The sequence below is a fragment of the Oryctolagus cuniculus genome, chromosome 9 (assembly GCF_964237555.1).
Source record: "Oryctolagus cuniculus chromosome 9, mOryCun1.1, whole genome shotgun sequence".
NCBI lineage: Eukaryota > Metazoa > Chordata > Mammalia > Lagomorpha > Leporidae > Oryctolagus > Oryctolagus cuniculus.
Genome location: NC_091440.1, coordinates 35,634,253 through 35,655,684, shown reverse-complemented (window position 1 = coordinate 35,655,684; position 21,432 = coordinate 35,634,253).

The window sequence follows — 21,432 nt, the reverse complement described above, 5'->3', positions numbered from 1 at the left end:
AAACTAAGAAGCTAATGCCAATATGATAATTTATGTCCCCATATAAAGAACCCATGTCCTTTACTGTAAGGTTATAGATAGGATAAGTGAGTAATTTCCAGTTATTTTCATGATTCTACATAGTCTCAATATTGGTGTGTATATGTATGCAAATATAATCTTATCTGTTTATGTCACATGTGCTAGGTTATTGTAATATGGGGGAAAAACTCACATATTTTTACTAGCTGATTACCTCTAAGTGTATAGTAAATTAAAACCTATTATTCAATTCCTTCCAAACTTAAAATATGTAACTCAAAGATAGAGCCTAACTATTATTTAAGCTAATAGTTCCTCCTGTCATTATGCTGTATTAATATCCCTTTAAATGACAAAATTTCTGGACCTGAAACATTCCTAAGACATGACATGCATGTTCACATGTGTGTGCATGTACATGCAATGTTTCTTGGAATGTTCATCATGATTCACAGGCTTGCCTTTTAGCCCTCCAGATGGCCCATTGGCTCTGTTCAAGCTGAACTCCAAGATTCCTCTTGCCTAATTGCTGGCTGTCAGCAGGAGCTGGTTGTGGCAGCTGTTCCCCTGCAGGCAACTGCAACATCGCATTGCCTGGGCCTATGTCTCAGTGTAGTCTTCAGGCTCTTCCCCCACCTACGTAACTAGTCCATAATTACCTATGCAGAAAGGGGAAAGGGGCAATATGAATAATTGAAAATATCATCATCAAAGGAAATTTATTTGAAAGAACAGGATTTATTGTACCAAGTGATACCTATCTCCATTTTTGGCCTCTGTTAGCAACAGCAAGGCTTCTGGAAGGATTTGGTTGTCAAGATAAAATGTGTTTCTCTTAATATTCATTCGCTTATTTAATTAATTTTTATAAACAGTATAGAAAATATAGGACCTTATTTAAGTGGCAGGGAGCCTGGTGGAGTAGAGAAATGCAAAAGAAAGAAGGAAAGAAATGCAAGTCACTACATCCAAGGAAAATAAGCCAAGACTCCCAGTTACTTTAAAAAAAAAAAAAAAAAAAGACATGCTCTGCTCTCCTAAGCTCTTTCTGTACCTATTGACCAATCTGCCTGTGTTATTTCTCATGTATTTTGTTTTCAATTCCCTCTTCTAAGAAGTACTTACATTGCAAAAAACAGTTAAAAGCAAAAGAGGGCCAACTACTATGTCTGGCAGGTAGGGCTGGGGATGGCAATGTTGGATGTCAGATTCAAGGATGAATTGGCATTAATGAGGCAAGAAGGGAGGGTGCTGTACAGTATAAGGAACATTACAAGATGAGGGATGACAGGGCTGGCGGCATTGTGGCTCAGCAGGTTAAAGCCCTCACCTGCAGTGCCACCATCCCATATGGGTACTGTTTCAAGTCCTCTCTGCTCCACTTCAAACCTAGCTCCATGCTAATGTGCCTGGGAAAGCAGCAGAGGAAGGATCAAGTACTTGGGCTCCTACACCCATGTGTGGAACCTGGATGAAAGTCCTGGCTCCTGGCTTTGGCCTAGCCATTTTGACCATTTGGGAAGTGAACCAGTGGTCTCTCTCTCTCTCTTTATAACTCTGCCTTTCAAATAAATAAATCTTTAAAAAAATATATAGCTTTGGACCAGCACAGCTCCAACCATTGCAGCTGATGAGTGAACCAATGAATGGAGGACCTCTCTCTCTGCCTCTGCCTCTCTGTAACTCTGCCTTTTAAAAATAAATAAATCTTTTATAAAAAAAAAACTATAAATCATTGATGAAAAAAAGAGGACACAAAGAAATGAAAAGATATCCATGATCACAGATGGGAATCAGTGTCATTAAATGTGCATACTACCCAAAGTGATTTACACATTCAATGCAATCCCTATTAAAATTCCAAAGACACATATTCAGAATATATAAGGAACTCAAACTCAATGGCAAGTTAATTAATTAATTGAACATGAGCAGTATATCTAAACAGATATTTCTTAAAAGAATATGTACAAATATCTAACAGGTACATGAATAAAATACTTAGCATCAATAATCAGGGAAATGCACATCAAAAACAGGATGCAATATCTCCTCACTCTAGTAATATTGGTTATTATCAAAAACACAGAATAACAAATGTTTATGAGGGTGTGGAGAAAATAGAACTCCAGCACAATGTCAGTGAGAATGTAAATTGGTACGGTCATTGTGGAAAACAGTATGGAGCTTTCTCAAAACACTGAAAATGGAACTACCATATGATCCAGTAATCTCACACCTGGGTAAATATCCAAGGGAAATAAAATCCATCTGTCAAAGAGACATCGGCACTCCCATGTTTATTGCAGTACTATTCACAATGGCCATGAAATGGAAACAAACTGATGTGTCCATCTGCCAAAGAAGGGAGAAAATATGGTACATATACACAATGGAACACTACTCGGCAGTGAAAAGGATGAAATCTTGTCATTCACAGCAACATGAGCTGAACCACAGGTCATTATGTGAAGCAAAGGAAGTCAAGCACAGAAAGAAAAACACATGATTTCACTCACCTGTGGAGTTTTTAAAAATAGGTGTTCTCATAGAAGTTAAAAATATAATGTGGCTACCAGAGGCTGCGGAGGAAAGTTGGGAGGGAGGAATGGGGAAAGTTTAATTGACAACTACTAGCTTATAGCCAGACAGGAATAAGAGGTTCTGGGATTCTGTTGCACAGTAGGGTAGCTGTATACAATGCTAATACCCTATTTCTCTTTAAAAAAAAATACAAGATAGAATTTCTTAATGCTTCACTATAAATAAGTGTTACATTTTTGAAAGGACAAACATAATTACCAGATTGAACATTTCACAATGGCTGCATGTAAGGAAACATCACCTAGGGCACTAGAAATACAATTTTTACATCTGATAAAGTTTTTAACTATAAAAAATAAAGATTAAAAATGATGTCCATTTTACCTGTGGCTAACAGTTAAATGAGTAGATCAATTAAAACAGATTACGCTCCATAATGTGGATAGGCCTCATCCAATCAGTCAATTGAGGGTTTTAAGAGAAAAGACTGCTGCTTCACACACAAAAAAACTCCTTGAGGTGGTTACACTAAAAATTCTGCCTAAGTTCCTGAGATTCTAGTTTGCTGCCCTGTGGAATTTGAAGTCCAGACTCTGACATCATTTCTTATCTGAATTTCAAGATTTCAGCCTTACAAATTTCAGACTTTCCCCTCCCCACAATCCTTAAAATAAACCTATCTCCATAGATAAATAGAATATAGGATATATAATTTTACAAATTATTTCTAATTATGGCATATTATGAAGTGTACAACTATGTAACATACTCTGATGTGTGTAATATTGGTTCCATCTCTCTGGAAAACTGACTGGCACCGATATGTACTAGGGGACCCAGGAAAAGCCACATCCCTGCCTCACATGGAAAAGGAAAACTAGAGTCAGCCTCATTAAGACCAGGAACATTCTGTTGCCCATTTACCTAGGATCTTTTACAGCAGGAGTTTGAGGCTTCTCGTTAAATTTGCCACCAAAGTGGCTGTACCACTGCCTTTATGTCTCTACCCTTTTCTAGTGGCTAGAGATTGGACCCCTCCTTCACTAATCTGTTTTACTACTTTCTGATTTGGATCAGTTTCCTCCTAGAAAAGTCCACTGGTTCCAACAATGAGAAGGACTGAATCAGAGGTAACGGCAGTATTCTCAGCGCTAATAAAAATTCTACTCACATAGTGTTTTCAGCATTCATAGAATTTGGGTAAGCCCTACTATTATATTCCCACATTGTTATATTGAAAAGTCTGCAAAAATGGTTAAAATTTTATGGGGTGAATTTGACCAGCAGTAGTCCAAATTCTGGTGCAATGTTCATCTACAACATAAGCTGATCCATGCCCTCTTGAATTCAGCTACTTGCTATTATGGAAAATGGCACTAAGACATTTAATTGGTCTCAGTGGGATTAATATAGATCCTAGCAGATCAGTTCTAGATGGGAAATATTGCTGAACTGGATTGCGGCAGGGTCATCACTGAATAGACAGATTTTATAGCCACTGGGTTGACACTGAGTTGCACCATCTCATGAAGTCACCACTCACTGTAAGTAGCCAACTACATTTAGTTTAACTTAAAGTAAGCCAAATTAAAATTTTAATTCTAAGTCAAATTGGTTGTGCCTCAAGTACCCAACTGCCAAATTTGGGAAAAGTCCATCATATTGGGCAGCACAGATATAGAACATTCCCATCATCACAGAAAGGTCAAAGAGATGGTACTAGTGTGGATGCACACTGGGATACAAAGGGTGAAGGAAATGGGGAACATGATGTAACAGAGCTTTGCTTACACAAGGATAATCTGAAGATTTCCATGGATATACCAGTGGAGACAGTTGCTAGGCAAAGTATTTTTGAGTCCCTTGTCTCAGATATTGAATTTGTAAAGCAAGGATCCATTTCCTAGAGGAAGTTATCACCAAAGCACCAGAACAGTAAATCACCTTGGAGTCCCATGACCAGTTGTATCATGACAAAGGAATACCCAGATCCTGGGGCCCAAGTAAGATGCTTTCTTTAACAGCTCCTTGAAGAAGGCATACAAATCAGAAAATAGTAACCCTCTAGAGAGACCTGAAATACAAGTCCCTGAAACACAGACATTTTGGAAAGCTTGAGGAAGAAAACCCACAGAATTCAATGGAGAAGTCACGAGTCCATCTTGTAAAGGCAGCTATGTGTTCAGAAAATACTGGGAATCCTTACCCATATCTTGGAGAACATGGGAAAGTTAAGCAGCACAAAGGAAAAAGCCTAGTAACATTACAGGAAAGGTAGGAGGAAAATCATCTGATAAACAACTGGAGATGGGAGGAAAGCTTCCGGGTCTACAACTTCCAGCATGGACAGTTGTAATAATTATCCCAAGAATTAATCATAGGTGTATAAATCCAATTGAAAATAGACCCCAGTGAAAAATAAGGGTGGGAATAAGAGAGGGAGGAGCTGTACAGTTTGGCACACATTCCCACGGAATTACCCCTAAGGTAAAGCTAAAACTTGTCATGGGACTCCAAATCCCACCAAGCTTGGTGGTACTAATGCCATCTTACATGTTAAAGTGATCACCTTCAGTGCGTAATTGATCATATACATAGGATTAAGTGTCAAAGGGATCACCTAAATAATACCAAGGTAAAGCTAAAACTTGTCATGGGACTCCAAATCCTACCAAGCTTGGTGGTACTAATGCCATCTTACATGTTAAAGTGATCATCTTCAGTACGTAATTAATCATATAGATACGATTAAGTGTTAAAAGGATCACATAAATAAGACCAAGTGTCTGCTAATAATGACAGAATTAAAAAGGAGAGAATGTTCCAACATGGGAAGCAGTCCACACAGCAGAATGACAAATGCCCTAAATAGCCCTCTAACATCTTTAGCCTAGTGGATCAGAAACTGGGTGTCCAATAGTGTAGCCTATGGCCAAAGCAAACACATATCCCAGTTTGCCAATGATTCCAGTTTATGTTTTGTCTTAATTAGTGATGATGCCTCCCTTTTACTGAAAAAAGTTCCAGTTGGGACAAAAAATAACATGGGCTTACTACCCATTATACTATTCTGTAGATGCATTCCAGAATGCCAAGGGCAACATGTGTTGCTTTTCAGAGGCTGGTGGTTTTAGGAACCACTTTCCACCCACAAATGTCACCTTGAATGGAAGACATTACTTCACCACATTGGCACCGTTAACCCATTTTCAAAACTATCTCATTTGAATGGCTTTTTTTAACCTCTCTGTATTTTCAAATTCAAACTTAGTGTCAATTTTGTTTACCACAATCTTCGTCCTGTCCTTCATTCTTCAAGTTATTTTTTTTAATTTGGCTTTCTGTGTTCTTATCTCTGTTGTCTATTTTCCACAGTTACTGTAATGTGTGCCTTCTGTTTTTGGTTTCCATTCTTTCCATGTTTAATTCATCTGTTGTGTTTTAAATGACTATTTTTTTAAGGATAGCATTTCACAAGCATCCACTTGTACAATCCATCCATATCCAATAACTAAACTTCTACCTCAAGTGTGTTGTATTGAGCTTCAGTCTGATAGGTTGAAATTCCTGGTGCCTACTGTAATGTCTAAAAAGCAACTGTTTACTGATAAACATTTACCAACCATCTCTGAGGTGGGGGGAGTCCTGATTTGCAGTGTTTTCTAGTTTCCATGGAGAAAGAGCCTCATCAGGGGAAAATTTCTGGATACCCACATGAACTCCACCAGTTCAGAAAATGTGTAAAAATTTAACAACTGGCTGTGCTGAGCCTCTCCAGCGGAGTACTGCAAAACCATTTGCAGAGACGCAGAAAGTAAAGTTGCAAAAGCAAATCACATAACAGGTCATTATTCCAATTGTTTAAATATTGCTTTTAGCGTAAAATGAAAACAAGCTGATGTTTTAAAAAGGAACACACAAAGTTCTATTTAGTAACTAAAAGGCTCAATAAGGGGACATTTCTGGTAGTTAAAAATGTCAATGAGTTGAACTAACTTGGTTTTCTTTCCATTACTGCTCTCCAAAAGATTATTCTCATCTCCTAAACATGTTACTACACAAGGTTAAAACTCTAACCTCTACAGTTGCCACACTAAAGCAAATCCATGGACCGGAAAACTTCCATGAACTGGAACTGAGCCCCCAGGGCAGAAAGCAAAAACTTCAGAGGCTCTCAGAGCTGAAGATCAATTTACTAGCTATTGAAAATCCTTTGGCATTCAGTAAAAGTTATAAGATCGCCTTTTCTCTGCTGTTTGAGGACTGCAGAAGGCCTAAGGTTATATCTGGGATCAGTAATTTTTCACAGATCTAAGCATTATTTCTATTCAAAACCAATTAATAACTTTGTTTACTTCTAGTGGCTTAATATAAAGGCTAAAGCAGATAAGAGGTAGACAAATCCTCTTGAGGAATATATAATTTAAGTACCACTCAAATATTTTCAAATGTTCTCATCAATTATGAGAGATCCTATACAAAATTCACTAGCTAGGGACATTTAAAAAGGAGCAAAATATACATTTTTTAGAGAATGTTTTATGTACAACCCAATATTACCTCTAAATTCAAAACACTTGATTCCAGAAAAAAAAAACTGAAAACTAAATATTTTCTGACCCTGCATTTATTAAGATAGTGATATGTCATGTTTAAGCCCATGAGAGTATTTCAGGCATGGAAAGCCAAGACACTCTGGCAAAAGATCTCTGCGAGTGAGATCCCAGTGGAAAGAACAGGTCTTCAAAGAAGGAGGTACCTTTCTCTGAAGGGAGGAGAGAACCTCCACTTTGACTATGACCTTGTCTAAACAAGATAAGAATCAGAGAACTCAGAGGGCTTCCATAGCCTTGGAAACTCATGACTGGAGCATAGGGAGATTACTGATGCCATAGACAGGAGTGTCAATTGGTAAAGTCAACAACAGGAGTCACTGTGCACTTACTCCTCATGTAGGATCTCTATCCTTAATGTGCTGTACATTGAGATTTAATGCTATAACGAGTACTCAAACAATATATTTCACTTTGTGTTTCTATGGGGGTGCAAACTGTTGAAATCCTTACTTAATGCATACTAAACTGATCCTCTGTAAAAAAAAAAAAAAAGAAAGAAATTATCAATTCCCAACTTGACTCTCACTGGGATTAAACATGACAATAGGTCTGCTCTGATTTCATCATCATTTAAAAAAAATCATCTATTATTTTTCACTTTTTGTTTCTGTGTGGGAGCAAACTGTTGAAATCCATACTTAATGTATACTAAGCTGATCTTCTGTATATTAAGATAATCGAAAATGAATCTTGATGTGAATGGAAGGGGAGAGGGAGTGGGAAAGGGGAGGGTTGTGGGTGGGAGGGACGGTATGGGGGGGAAGCCATTGTAATCCATAAGTCGTACTTTGGAAATTTATATTCATTAAATAAAAGTTTTAAAAAAATAAATAAATAAATATGATTATCAAATACCACATATTACTGTACATATTTTAAAACCCTTATGGCAAAATATGGTGGTTCCATAAACAATGAACTACTGAGAGAAAGAAATCCTGTCGTTTGAGACAACATGGATTAATCTAGAGAACATTATGTTAAATGAAATAAGCCAAGCAGAGAAAGAAAAGTTTCACCTATATATGGAATCTAAAAGAGTTAACCTCAAGAAATAGAGAGCAGAATGGTGATTATCAGACGTTTAGTATTGCTGAGGAGAGGTTGGGTTGGTCCAAGGATAAAACATTTCATTTGGGAGGAATAAGTTCAAGAGATTGATTGTACAAGATGGCTACTACAGATAATAAAAAGGTGTGGCACATTTGGTTTTTTATTTAATTTTATTCAAGGTACACAAATTTCATACAGATTTAGGAACTTAGTGATACTTCCCACCCTACCCTCCTTCCTGTCCATGCACCCACTCTGCATCCTTCCTCTTCTTAATTTTCACAATGATCTACTTCCAGTTTTTTTTAATACTCATAAGATTAATTCTACAATAAATTAAGAGTACAAAAGTAGTAAGATGACAAAAACACTGTTCCTCAAGAGTAGAGACAAAGGCTATAAACAAATCCCAAAATGTCAATTTCAGTCCTATAAATTACACTTTTTGGTACTCTGTTAGTTGCAATGGAACAGGTTAAGCATATGGCATTTGTGTTTGGGGGACTGGCCTATTTCACTAAGTATAATGGTTTCCAGTTGCATACATTTTGTTGCAAAAGACAGAATTTCAATTTTTTTTTACAGCTAAGTAGTATTCTACACTATACATTTACCACAATTTCTTTATCAAGTCATCAGTTGACGGACTTCAGGGTTGATTTCATATCTTAGCTATTGTGAATTGATGTACAATAAACATAAAGATACAGATAACTCTTTAATATGCTGATTTCATTTCCCTGGTATAAATTCCCAGGATTAGGTTGTGTAGAACTATGGTACATCTATTTTCAGATTTCTGAGAAATCTCCATACTGTCCTTCCACAATGGCTGCACTAGTTTGCATTCCCACCAAGAGCAAATGAGGGTACCTTTCCCCCAACATTCTTGTCAGCATTTATTGTTTTTTGAATTCTGTTTGAAAGCCATTCCACCTAGAGTGAGATGAATCCTCATTGTGGCTTTTATTTGCATTTCCCCGATGGCTAGTGGTCCTGACCATTCACATGTCTGTTGGCCATTTGAAGTTCCTCTTTTGAAAAATGCCTGTTCAAGGTCTTCAAAGAGGGAGGTGCCTTTCTCTGAAGGGAGGAGAGAACCTCCACTTTGACTATGACCTTGTCTAAACAAGATAAGAGTCGGAGAACTCAAGGGGCTTCCATAGCCTTGGAAACTCATGACTGGTGCATAGGGAGATTACTGATGCCATAAACAGGAGTGTCAATTTGTAAAGTCAACAACAGGAGTCACTGTGCACTTACTCCTCATGTAGGATCTCTGTCCTTAATGTGCTGTACACTGAGGCTTAATGCTATAACGAGTACTCAAACAGTATATTTCACTTTGTGTTTCTATGGGGGTGCAAACTGTTGAAATCTTTACTTAATGTACACTAAACTGATCTTCTGTTAAGAAAAAAAAAAAAAGAAAAGAAACTATCAATTCCCAACTTGACTCTCACTGGGATTAAACATGACAATAGGTCTGATCTGATTTCATCATCATTTAAAAAAAAAATCATCTATTATTTTTCACTTTATGTTTCTGTGTGGGAACAAACTGTTGAAATCCTTAAGGTATACTAAGCTGATCTTCTGTATACTAAGATAATCGAAAATGAATCTTGATGTGAATGGAAGGGGAGAGGGAGTGGGAAAGGGGAGGGTGGTGGGTGGGAGGGAAGGTATGGGGGGGAAAGCCATTGTAACCCATGAGACGTACTTTGGAAATTTATATTCATTAAATAAAAGATAAAAAAAAAATAATGATAATAGAAAGATATCAATTAAAATTTCACGATCAAAAAAAAAAAAAATGCCTGTTCAAGGTCTTTTCCCATTTCTTAACTTGGGTTTTTGTTGCTGTTGATTTTTTTTTTTTTTTAGCTCTTCACAGATTCTGGATATTGATCCTTTATCAGTTTCATAGTTTGAAAATATTTTCCATGGTGTTAGTTATCTCTTCACTTTTTTAAGTGTTTCCTTTCCACAGCAGAAGCTTCTAGCTTCATGTAATCTCATTTGTCTATTTTTGGTTTGGCTTCCTTTGCTTCTGGGGTCTTTTCTAAGAAGTCTTTACATATGCCTATTTCTTGCAGAGTTTCCTCCAATGTTCCCCTCTAGTAATTTGATACTATCACGCTGTACATTTAGATCCTTGATCCATTTTGAGTTGATTTTTGTATACGATGTAAGGTAGGGTTGTTTTATACTTCTGCATGCAGAGTCCAATTTTCTCATTATCATGTATTAAAGATACTGTCCATTTTTAAGGGATTGACTTTGGCTCCTTTGTCAAAGATTAGCTGGTTGTAGATGCCTGGATTGATTTCTGGAGTTTCTATTCTGTTCCATTGGTCTACATGCCTATTTTTGTGCCAGTATGAGGGTATTTTGATAACTGCCCTGTATAATTTTTGAAATCTGGTATTCTGATGCCTACAGCATTTTTGGTTTTTTAAAATTGCTTTAGCTATTTTGTGTCTCCATATGAATTTTAGCAAAGTTTTTTCTAGATTGGAAAAAAATGTCATTGGTGTTTTAATTGGGATCACATTGAATATTAAGTGAATCTTTTATACTATGGACATTTTGATATTAACTCTACCAATACACAAACATAGAAGATTTTTCCATTTTTATGTCTTTTTTCTATTTTTTTTATTTTCAACATAGAGATATTTCACCTCATTAGTTAACTTTATTTCTTCTAAGTATTTATTTTAGCTACTGTGAATGGAACTAATATTAGAAGTTTTTTTTTCCAGAGTTAAGGGATTGTCTGTGTATAAAAAGGCTGTTAATTTTTGTGTGTTAATTTTAGTCCTCCAACTTTACCAATCTTTCTTATGAGTGCCAACAGTCTCTTAGTAAAATCTTTTGGTTCTCCCATATATAGAATTATATCATCTGCCAACAGGAATAATTTGACTTCCTCTTTTCCAATTTGCATCCCTTTGATTTCTTTTTCTTTTCTATTGGCTCTGGCTAAAACTTCCAGGACTATATTGAAAAGCAATGCTGAAAGTGGGCATCCTTGTCTGGTTCTAGATCTTAGCAGAAATGCTTCCAATTTTTCTCTATTCAATATGATGCTGGCTATGGGATTGCCATATATTGCCTATTTCATGTTGAGGAATGTTATGTTAAGATTTCATTTATTTATTTGAGAGGCAGTTACAGACAGAGAGAGAGAGATATCAAGGAAGGTCTTCCATCCACTGGTTCACTCCACAAATGGCTGCAATGGCTGGAGCTGGGCCAAGCTGAAACCAGGAGCTTCTTCTGAGTCTCCCATAAGCGTTCAAGGACCCAAGCACTTGGGGCATCTTCCATTGCCTTCCCACGCCATAGCAGAGAGCTGGATCAGAAGAGGAACAGCTGGGACTTGAACCAGCACCCATAAGGGATGCTGGTGCCACAGATGGCAGCTTTACTTGCTACACCACAGGACTGGCCCCGGAATGTTCCTTCTATACTCAATTTGCTTAAGGTTTTTATCATGAAAGGATGTTGTATTTTATCAAATGCTTTCTCTGTCTATTGAGATAATCATATGGTTTTTATTCTATAATTTGTTTATTAGATATATCACATTTATTGATTTTGGGTATGTTGACAATCCCTGCATACCAAGGATAAATCCCCATTGTTCCAGCTTCTTTCTGATTTGTTGTTGGAGTTGATTAGCTAGTACATTGTTGAGGATTTTTGAATCTATGTTCATCAGTAGTGGCAGTCTATAGTTCTCTTTGTTGTACTTTTTTCTGGTTTTGGAATTAAGGTCATACTGGCCTGACAGAAGGATTTTGAGATTTCCTCACTTTCCATCGTTTGTGAGTAGTTTGAGAAGAACTGGAATTAGTTCTTCTTTAAAAGTCTGATAGAATTCAGCAGTGAAGCCATCCAGCCCTGACTTTCCTTTTTTGGAAGGGTCTGTATTAGTGACTCAATCTTCGTCTTGGTTATTGGTCTGTTTGGGTTCTTAGCATCTTTGTGTGTCAATTTTGGTAAATTGTATGTGTCTAGGAATCTACCCATTTCTCCTAGATTTTCCAATTTTGGCATATGGCTCTTTGTAATAATTCCTGATGATTATTTTCATTTTTGTGATATCCATTGTTACATCTTTCTTCATTTCTGACTTTATTAATTTGAGTCTTCTCTTTTTTTGGTTAGTGGGACCAATGGTATATCAATTTTGTTTATTTTTCTTTAAAAATCCAGCTCTTCATTTCCCTGATCTTTTGTGTGGCTTTTTCCATTTCAATATTTTGTATTTTCTTCTCTAATTTCTTCTTTCCTCCTACTAATTTTGGGTTTGGTTTGTTGTTGTTTTTCTAGGTCCTTAAGATACATTGATAGCTCATTTATTTCTCTTTCCAATTTATTTATGTAGGCACTAATTGCTATAAACTTCCCCCTTAGCATTGCTTTAGCTGTATCCCATATGTTTTGATATATTGTATTTGTCATCTTCATTCATTTCTAGGAAATTATTTCCCTTTTAATTTCTTTTATGATCCACTGTTTTCAGGAGCATGTTGTTCAGTCTTCTTGTGTTTGCATATTTTCTAGATTTTGAGTTGTTGATTTCCTGCTTTATTCCATTATATTAAGAAAAGACGCATAGTGTAATTTCATTTTTTTAATTTGTTGAGACTTGCTTTATGGTCTAGCAAATGGTCTATCCTAGAGTAAGTTCCACATAATGATAAGAATATGCATTCTGTAAATAACTATAGGATTAAAAGTTCTGTAGATATCAGTTAGGTCCATTTGATCCATAGTGTTTATTAGCTCTGTAGTTTGTTGATTTTCTGTCTAGTTGACCTGTCCGTTGCTGAAAGTGAAGTATTGAAGTCCCCCATTACTATTGTATTAGTGTCTATGTCTCCCTTTAGAACCATTAACATTTCCTTAAATAGCCAAGCATTTGGTGGATATACATTTATTACAGTCACACCTTCCTGTTGAATTGATCTCTTAATCATTTAATAGTGCTCTTCTTTGTCTCTTAACAGTTTTTGTGTTACAGTCTATTTTGTCCAATATTAGGATGGCTACACCTACTTGTTTTTGCTTTCTGCTAGCATGAAATATCTTTTTCTGATCTTTCACTTTCCGTCTGCATGTATCTTCGTTGGTGCAGTGGGTTTCTAGTAGGTAGGAAATAGATGGGTCTTGATTTTTAATCCATTCAGCAAGTATATATCTTTTTTGAAAGTCATTTACAGAGAGAAGAAGAGGCAGAGAGAGAGAAAGAGAGAGAGAGAAAGATCTTCCATCCACTGGTTCACTCCTCAGTTGGCCATAACAGCCAGAGCTGCACTGATGCAAAGCCAGGAGCCCCCTTGGGGTCTCCCACATGGGTGCAGGGGCCCAAGGACCTGGGACATTTTCCACTGCTTTTCTAGGCCATAGCAGAGAGCTGGATCAGAAGTGGAGCAGCCAGGACTCAAACCAGCACCCATATGGGATGCCGCACTGCAGGTAACAGCTTTACCTGCTATGCCACAGAACCAGTCCCCAGTCTATATCTGTCAATTAAGAATTTGGGCCATTTACATTCAAGGTTACTATTGTTAAGTAATGACTTGGCCCTGCCTTTTTCCATAAATGTTCCTATTGTTTGCTTGGATTTCTTTCTACTTTTACCAGGAGATTTTCTGCCTTCACATTCTTTCATAAAGATGACTATCTTTCTGTTTGTTTCTGTGGCACTTCCTTAAGCACCTCTGGTATAGCTCAATGAGTTGGACCAAATTCTTTCAATTTCTGTTATAGGTGGTCTTTATTTCACTTTCACTCATAAATGAGAGCTTTACAGGGTATAGTATGCTGGGTCGTGGCCAGGGAGTGCAGTGGAGGATGGCCCAGGTGCTTGGGCCCTGCACCCCATGGGAGACCAGGAAAAGCACCTGGCTCCTGGCTCCTGCCACCAGATCAGCGCGGTGCGCCGGCCGCAGCACACCGGCCGTGGCGGCCATTGGAGGTTGAACCAATGGCAAAGGAAGACATTTCTCTCTGTCTCTCTCTCTCACTGTCCACTCTGCCTGTCAAAAAAATTAAAAAATTAAAAAAAAATAAAAAAAATAAAAAGTATGCTGGGTCAATGGCTTTTTTTCTTTTAAGACTTGATATATATCTCTCCATTCTATTCTATCCTGTAGGGTTTCTGATGAGAAGTCAGCTGTGAATATGATTTGAGATCTTCTGAAAGTAATACGGAATTTCTTTCATGCATATTATAGAATCTTTGTTTTGCTGTTGAAAGTTTGAATTATAATGCGATGTGGTGAAGATTTTTCTGGTCATGTCTATTAGGAATTCTATGTAGCTCATATACTTGGACATCCCTTTCTTTCTCTAAATTATGGGTGTTTTCTTTATTTCACAGAATAGACCTTCTAATCCATTCTCTTTCCACAACTTCAGGAACTCCTAAGAACATTTGTTGGATCATTTGATAATATCCCATAAATCTCAAACTTTTAATTTTTCTAATATTTTAATTTCTTTGGTCTGACCTAGGTATTTCCAAAGATTTATCTTCTAGATTGGCTATTCTTTCTTCTGTCTCACCTCACTGTAAGACTGTCTACTGTATTTGACAAATTGAATTCTTCATGTCTAATGTTTGCCTGATTTCTCTTTAAAATCTCAATCTCATGGGAAAGTTTTTCTACCATGTCATGTATGGATTTCTGTAACTTGGGAGTTTGCTTCTCATTGCTTCTGAATAATCCTATGATCATTCTTTTGAATTCCTTTTGAGGAATTTCATCAACCTCTCCATCTTCACATACTTTTTTTTTTTTTTTTTTGAACAGGCAGAGTTAGACAGTGAGAGAGATACAGACAGACAGACAGATCTTCCTTCTGTTGGTTCACCCCCCCCCCCACACACACACCGCTACGGCCGGCGCGCTGTGCTGATCTGAAGCCCAGGAGCCAGGTGCCTCCTCCTGGTCTCCCATGCGGGTGCAGGGCCCAAGCACTTGCGCCATCCTCCACTGCCTTCCTGGGCCACAGCAGAGAGCTGGACTGGAAGAGGAGAAACCAGGACTTCCAATGAGGGGAAAATAGCAAAAGAAAAGCAGAAGACATGCATTTGGCACCCTGACCGGGACTAGAACCCAGGGTGCCGGCGCTGCAGGCAGAGGATTAGCCAAGTGAGCCGTGGTGCCGGCCTCCATCTTCACATTCTAATCTAGAAGTGTTATTGTGTTCCTATGGGGGAGTCACGTCTTCCTTTCCTTATTGTTTCTTAAATTTCTATACTTATTTTTAGGTATTTGTGGAAATATGTATTGGTTTTCTCCTCTGATGGGTTTTATCTTTCAACTGTCCCTCTGTGGCTTAGAGGAGTGTCTGCTCTTTCAGTGAATATCAAGAGGCATGTGCTCAATGTGGCTAGGGAACTATAGTCAGTGCTCCAGGGTGGAGCAAGTATCCATGGTGACATCCTAGTTGGCCATGGAATATCCTCCCTATTGTCAGCTGGCGAGGAGGTCTGATCACCTCAGTAGGCATAATCACACCCTCACCTCATCTCTTCCAAAGTGATCAATGCCCAGGGTTAGCCCACAGCAAGTGAAACACTCACTCATGCTGCAACATGAACTGCACAAAGGATCTGTGCAGTCTTCAGTGTGAGCATAGATCCCTATGCAATGACCCACTCCGGGCAGTCAGGGAGCTTGAGCCCCTGGCACCAAACATAGTGATTGCCCAGAGACCCGTCTACACCCCGGCCCCCATCATGTAGTCAGAGTTCCCACAGCGCACTAGACTTGCACAGTCATGAGGTGCACAGGATCTGCCTTGCCCCACTAGCCTGTCCCAACCACGGAGAAAGCAGAGATGTTCCCAGAGCCAGCTGCCTGTGAGTGCTCTGCCTTGGCAGTTTGAGCCCCGGAGACTGGGATATGTTGAGAGGTAGGAGTACCTCACAGTTCTACATGGGTTCCCAGCCCCCTTTCAACCCTCCCAGACATACTAAAAAGTCAGTGGGGAATATTGATTTTTCACTCTGGTAAAATCCCCTGATCACACATGTGCACAAGGGCCACCACAGCCTCTATTTGTGTCAAAATGGTATCTTCTCCCTGCCTATTGCCAGGTGCCTTTATGTAGAGATGAGGAGAAAGAAACATGCTTTTCATTCACCAGATTAGGCAGGTACCCTGCCCCCGTGAGGGCTCCAGGCCAGACTCAAAGACAGCATGGTCCTCACGTCTCTTCCTCAGGTGATATCACCAGTCTCTCAGGCTGCCTCAGTCTGCTCCCACAAGCTTGTGTCTCCTCCAGTGCCTGGCTGCAGGGACTGTCTATGATGTCCACAGCTCACTGGTACATGTCCACACTGCCTATGCTTTTCCATGGCATCCCTCTTCCTTCTGTAGAATTTTCACTGCAAACTTTTCTCCACCTCCTGAAAATGCATGTCTTCTGCTTTTCTTTTGCTATTTTCCCCTCATTGAAAGCAGTACATCTTTTCCCTATTCAGCCATCTTGGCATTGCTGATATGTCTTTTTCTATACTTTTAAATCCCATCATTTCTTTAGCATCTTCACTGCTTTTTAAGTGATTCCATGTTACTACTACCAGTGTGATGTTCTAATTATGGTGTTAGCTTTTCAAAATGAGGTTATTCACTTCTCAAAGCAAACAAGAAACAGATCTGGCATTTCTGGAATTATGATTTGTGGTTTTGAATATGATTGGTTTGCCATGGTAGACCCTGTTCTTTTTCTTAAGATTTAATTCCTGTTTTCATTGAGCTCCTGGTGGAATACACATCTGTATGAATGGATGCCTGGGCAGGAAGAAGAGAGATATGGCCAGTAGAGGTGTTGGGTAAGCAATGCTAAGTGTAGGGCAAGTGTGGCAAATCCAAAACCTATGATGGCCAAACAGGTAATATAAGCAATTATGAAAGGCAGGTGAGAATTATGGCCACTACTGCCTTTCTAAAAGCAACTATTTGCCATCAGTACCTCAGGATTACCTTGTTGGGATGTTGCCAATCTTTTTCAAGAAATATCTGAATCCAGATTTGATACACGATCTATTAAGATTAAAAACTTTGCAGCTAATTCTGCTAACTCTGTGTAAGTCGAGTAAGTTATATCTATTGCCTACATTTGCAAATACTCAACTCCATCGCACATCCAGGAAGGGATTGCACTTAGGAAAGGACAATAATTGAAGCCCTACCCCAACTCTGTTTATCATTTCAAATGAGCGCATTCCTCTTTGTAAAGAGAAATTCCTCCTGAGAAATATAAGCTTTATTCATGTCTTAGGTCTTAGGCAATGGGTGTTTGAAATCTGGTTGACTGCCACAAACTGCACAATAGACTAATTCTCTGTGTGCAAAAATGTAAAATGATAGTAAGAACGGTGCCCGCAAATGAAGGAATTCCCCCAAAAAATGCTGCCAACATTCAAATTTGTACCAATCTCACCAAACTCAGTCCAGTTTAGTCTAGCTTAGAAACCAACTTAGCTCCACCTCTGTCCAGTTCTGTCCTCCCTGAGAAAGAGAGGAAAGAAAGGAGAAGTGCCCCTACTACCTAAATATGCATACATATAATTCATAATCAAGTTGCTTTAGGATATCCATGGCCACCAAGAGGAAAATGCAATGACTGGCTGAATACACAGATGTTCTTTAAGGGAGGGAAAAAAAGGATTGAACACCTAACTGCTTAGATAACTTTCAGATGCTGTTATATGTTATTTTATGTAGTTCTCAAATGAAACTCTGAAGTACTTCCATTTTATAGTGAGAGAATTGAAGCACAACGAAGATAAATGACTTGCCAAGGTCACAGATTTTAATAAGTGTTAGTGCTAGGATTCCAAACCAGGTATCCTATATCAAAATCCTGTGTTCTCCGCCCTATCACACCTTCTCTGGCTGACAACCAGAAGAGACTGTCAGTCCCAGAAGCCAGATTCTTGGAGAGCCAAGACTTCTGATGGAGCGTGGGGCTGGCAGGTGTGGATGTCAAGAACTCAAAACTCTATGAAGTCAGAAATGAGCTGTAAGGCTCGCAGCCTGTACAAATGAAGGGCAACTGAAAGGTTGCAAGGAGAGGCTTAAATTTTATTAAAAAATAAAAACAAAACCAAAAATCTGTGACTTTTCACCTTCCTCCACAACTGAGTCCCTGTTTCCTGTCTTTCCACACACAGACCAGGTACCCATATTACCTGTCTGAACACAAAACTCATTTAACTCCCAAGCTCATAGACATTAAAAAAAAAAAAAGACATTTATTTCAAAGAGTTACACAGAGAGAGAAGAAGAGGAAAGGGGGAGGGGTTTCCATCTGCTGGTTCACTCCCTAGTTGGCCACAACGGCTGGAGCTGCGCTGATCCGAAGCCAGGAGCCAAGAGCCTCTTCCAGGTCTTCCCATGCAGGTGCAGGGGCCCAAGGACTTAGGTCATCTGCTACTGCTCTCCCAGGCCACAGCAGAGAGCTGGATCAGAAGTGAAGCAGCCCGGTCTCGAACCGGCGCCCATATGGTATGCTGGCACTGCAGGTGGCAGCTCCGCTCGCTATGTCACAGCGCCAGCCCCCATTATTTTTCCATTCCCCTTTCCATATCCTCCTACAACCCAATCAACTGCTTGATTATCTTAGCTTTGCAAACTTCAACTGTATAGGAGGTTGTTTCACTATTCACCTTGGTATTTTTAGTCTAGTAAGTAATTGGTATATATTGCCTCTGTTAAAGAAAGCATATTCTCTATATAAATTAGAACAGTTTGGTAAACATTTGGTAAAAATTCTATCTACTTTCATCATAGTTTGTTAACAAAGTTACACATTTAAAAATACTAATCACATACAGCATGGATCTCTAATATATTCTGGTACATGTTTTGACTGCCATATGGCAATTGTATTGAACTAAATGTGGGAAAAAGACTGAATGTTTTAGATTTTTAAAAGTGAATGAACAGAGTGCATTATGAGATGCACTTTTCTTTCCAACATGAACAACAGAAAATTCTCTGGAAATTATAATAAGATATTTCACTGGAAAAGAAAATCTGTCATTTATATGCTACCTCTCTGGTCAATGCTCAGATTGTCTCTTCAGAGGAGCCCATGGTTGACTTTCAACATTTTCATTACCATGGGTTTATTTTACAAATAAAAAGGGTACATGTGAAACCCACCTCCCAACACGATGAGATGGAACATTCTGGGCTCTGAGCAGAGTAAAATCATTTATTCTGCAACGAGTGGCTTTCTGCTCTCAATCTGCACTCAGGCTCGTCTTGCCCAAATTGCTTTGCAGCTCTGGAAATTCATAAGGGCTTTAAAGAAATATTTAATGCCATAGTGTCTTATATTTTATATTCTTCATCTATATCTACTGCAGCACCTTGGATGAATTATGGGAGGAAGTGAGCAACTGTATTAAAACTGGAAATGCCTAGATACTTGCTCACCAAAAAAATTAAGTATCCGGTGTAGATTTCCACTACGAATGACCCAAATATTTATCTAAAGAGTTCTCCCAGGGCCAGCACTGTGGTGCAGCAGGTAAAGCCTCCACCTATGGTGCTGGCATCCCATATGGGCGCCAGTTTGTGTCCTGGCAGCTCCACTTCTGATCCAGCTACCTGCTAATGGTCTGGGGAAAGCAGTGCAAGATGGCCCAAATGTTTGGGCCCCTGCCACCTACATGGGAGACCCAGATGGAATTCCAGGTTCCTGGCTTCGGCCTGGCCCAGTCCTGGCTGTTGTGGCCATTTGGGGAGTGAACCAGCAGATGAAAGAAATCTCTACATCTCTCCCTCCCTCTTTCTGTAACTCTAGCTTTCAAATAAATAATTCAGAAAATGTTTTTTTTAATTTTTTTAAAAAGTTCTCCCATTTCCATAAGAAAGGTGCTATAAAGATAGAATTGTTTACCATTAACTTGGAATCTACTTAATAATTTCATTATGAAAAAAGCTTTCAAAATATACTTGCTTATTGATATCTTTTGGCAAACACATGGCCACCGGACCTTACCAAAATTTGCAAAAGAAAACCATTTCTGTTTTTCCAGCTTGATTATAAAGTTCTGACTGTCCCCTGTGAGAAGCAGTTAATCTCTCATGAGGGGGTCAATGGTTATAAAAAAGGATTATGTTTCTGTTTGTTCAGTAGAAAAATTCACGAAGTGCTTTTATGAAGAACATCTTTTAAAACTCCAGCAGTTTGCTTCATCCGTATTTCCACGGCCTTTGGCTGAGACTAAAAATCCATTAGCTCTTCTAGAGCATTTCAGTGGGCATCACAACTTGTGTAAAAACGGGTTCCCACGAGGACCCACATTATCTCCAGTGACACCTATATTTCACTTTCTGGTAACTCACAAGCTGGTCCCAGTGAATCACAGCCAAATAGCAGCAGAGGAAGGAAAAGCGAGGTCTCACCCTACTCTGCTGTTGACAAAGGAAAACAGGACATCCTGGTAGTATTTTCCCTACACCAGCCCAGAATCACAATTATCTGTAACTCATACCAATAGCCACTGTCAAGAGTGCAATTCCAATTCTAAGGTATCTTTTAGATCACTCTTCTATGCTGATAAAATACCGTTAGTCTAGCTATCGCATGGAAACCGGAAAGAGAAGTAAAATGGCAAAATGATGAATGTTCAATATGTAGCAGAGACTGTTCTCTCTCCTCCCTGGAATGTTAAGCCTAAGTTGCATATTCACATGTTTTGTTCCATGTTTGGGGATCCCTGCAGCCAAAGGATCCTACAGCTTATCGACCCCCTACGTTTCCTCCCCACATGCCTAAAATTAAGGACTCAGTAGAGCAAATGGATCATAAATGAGCTAACAAATGAAAAATATCAAGGAAACTAATAATTCCTTTCCAGGACGGGGAGCAAATACTGACACAGTGACATTGCTGTACTATCATTAATTCTTTAAATAAACTGCCTGTCTATCCATGGGGCAAACTCTCACAGATTATATTCGTTTCTTATGACTGCTATAACAAATCACCACAAATCTGGTGGGCTTAAACAATGGGAATCCATTTTCTCACACTCCAGAGGCCGGATGTCCAAAATTACAAGTCTCCTGTGGTCTGCAAGAAAAATCCATCGCTTGTCTCTTACAGCTTCAGGTGGCTGCTGCATTCTTTGACACAGAGTCAACATCAC